Source organism: Nannospalax galili, unplaced genomic scaffold (genome assembly GCF_000622305.1).
Source record: "Nannospalax galili isolate Female #2095 unplaced genomic scaffold, S.galili_v1.0 scaffold113, whole genome shotgun sequence".
NCBI classification, from domain to species: domain Eukaryota; kingdom Metazoa; phylum Chordata; class Mammalia; order Rodentia; family Spalacidae; genus Nannospalax; species Nannospalax galili.
Genome location: NW_008335444.1, coordinates 6,305,845 through 6,308,352, shown reverse-complemented (window position 1 = coordinate 6,308,352; position 2,508 = coordinate 6,305,845). Strand labels below are relative to the sequence as shown.

The window sequence follows — 2,508 nt, the reverse complement described above, 5'->3', positions numbered from 1 at the left end:
AAAAAAAAAAAAAAAAAAACTAATTTTAAGATAGTATAGTCAGAAGTGGTAGCAATGTCTTTAATCCCAGCACCTGGGAGGCAAAGGCAGGCGGAAAGGCCAGACTGGTCTACGTAGTAAGTTCTAGGCCAGCCAGAGCTACAGAAAGACACTGTCTCAAAAAACAAAAACGAACAAAAAAATGATGGTATAAGAAAAATGTTAAGTGTAAACTAAATAATAACATAGGTAAGTTATAGCATACTTTCAGTCTTCTATACTTTTTTGAATGCCTCTAACTTGGTATTTAGCCAAGGCAGACCTTGAACTTCAATTCCTCCTGATTCCACCTCCCACGTGCTGGAATTACAGCTGGGTTTATTCAATAAGGGAGATCAAACCCAGGGGCTCAAGCATGCTAAGCAAGCACTCTTAACTGAGCTATAGCCCCAGTCCTCTTCTAGTTTTCTCGTGTGGCTTAGATCTGGCCAGAGGCATTCAGTCCCTCCTGACAGTTTCTCTCTACTACCTCCTTCTCCTTCTCCTCCTTCAGACCTCGTTAGTGCTAACTGACTTGGTCCCCAAAGTCTAAGATTTGGGTAACAACACATACACCATGAAGTTACTTTCACCTTGACTAATCACAATCCTTAATTCAGAACCAGTCACAGAACTATCCTAAAGCCAGTTCTCTGGTTCCTGTCTTTTTTTATTTTATTTTATTTTTTATTTTATGTGTATGCATGTATTATCTGCATGTAGGTAAGTGCACCCATGTTGTGCAATGCCCACAGAGGTCAAGACAGGCTGTCGGAACCCCTGGGATTGGAACAGTTGTTACAAACAGTTGTTAGCTGCCATGTGGATGCTGGGATTCGAACTCGGGTCTTCTGCAAGAACAACCAGTGTTCTTAACTGCTGAGCCATCTCTCTAGCCCCTCCTGTCTTTTCTTGTAATCCCCAGTAACCACTCAAGGTTCAGTCTACCATGTCTGGCACCTCACACTGCATCTTCTTTGAAAAAGAAAATGACTACCAGAATTTTCTCTACTGAAATCCATGAAGACTTAAAAAGCAGAGTACTACTAAAAAAAAATTGAGTCTTGGGGCTGGGGAGGTGGCTCAGTCAGTAAAGTGCTTGCAAAAGGTCAGGCAAGGTGGCATAAGACTGATCCTAGCACTGGAGAGGGGAACACTGGAGGATCCACGGAGCTTACTGGCCAGCTACTCTGGCTGAATTAAAGAACTCCTGGTTCAGAGAGGCTCTGTCTCAAAAAATAAGGTTAAGAGTGATTTGAGGAAGACACCTGACATCAACCTTTAACCTCCACATGTAGGCGCATATGTGCACACACACCACCACACACTCACAAAATAAAAGTTTTTAAATTGTTCAAAACAGGGTAAGTAGAATCTGCAAAGGAAAGCTTAACAGAAATAGGCCAAGAACATAAAAGAATTTAAGCACAGGTTTAAGAAAAAGCCAAGCCGGGTGTGGTGGCGCACGCCTTTAATCCCAGCACTTGGGAGGCAGAGGCAGGCGGATCTTTATGAGTTCAAAGCCAGCCTGGTCTACATAGTGAGTTCCAGGACAGCTGGGGCTACAAGGAGACCCTGTCTCAAAAAGACAAAAAAAAAAAAAAGAAAAGAAAAAGCCAAATAAAACAGCTAACATGACGTCAAGATACTAAGAAAAACAAAACACAATAAAGATAGTAAAGGGAAGTCCAAGGTGTGGGTGATGTTAAGAAATTAGTCAGGCTAGGCATGATGGCACAAACCTTTAACCCCAGCATTTTCAAAGCAAAAGTAGGCAGATCTCTGTGAGATCCAGGCCAGCTTGGCCTACATATCAAGTTCTAGGTCAGCTACAGAACACCCTGTCTCAAAAAAAAAAAGAAAGAAATTAGCCACATATGGTGGCACACATCTGTAATCCCATCACTTAGGTAGCTGAGGTAGAAGGATGGCAAACTCAAGGTCAGCCTGAGTTACATAATCAGATCAGAACCTTTATGGGATAGGGAGAGGGAAGAGAGGGAGAGGAAAGATTAATGTTTTAATCTTTTAGGCATGATAACAGGAAGTGGGGTTTTATTATATCATTTATTTTTGTTTTAGGAGCCAAGTTGGCTTACAGCTCTGTAGCTAAGGCTTGTCTTGAACTCCTGATCCTCTTCCACCTCCTAATATTAACACACTGATATTTCTGAAGATTATTTATCTTTTGAGGGCACCTAATAAAATACTGACAAAAAGCCAGGTGTGGTGGCACACGCCTTTATTCCTAGCACTTGGGAGACAGTGGCAGGCAGCTCTCTGGTCTACATAGCGAATTCCAGGCTAGCTGGGGCTACAGGGAGATCCTGTCTCAAAAAAAAGAATTTTAAAAAATATTGACTGTGATAATGGTATTTAGAAACCACATCAAAATCTAGTATGGGTATGATAGGATGCAGGTGTAAGAGTTCAAACAAATAGTCATAAGTTACTAAATGTTAAATAATGGTTACACTGGGTTCCTTATAC

At 41.5% G+C, this 2,508-nt stretch overlaps 1 protein-coding gene across 1 annotated transcript in view; it reads right to left on the bottom strand.

Moving 5' to 3' along the window:
* Tmem183a (transmembrane protein 183A) overlaps window positions 1-2,508 on the bottom strand; it is a 22,247-nt gene that overhangs the window by 14,667 nt on the left and 5,072 nt on the right.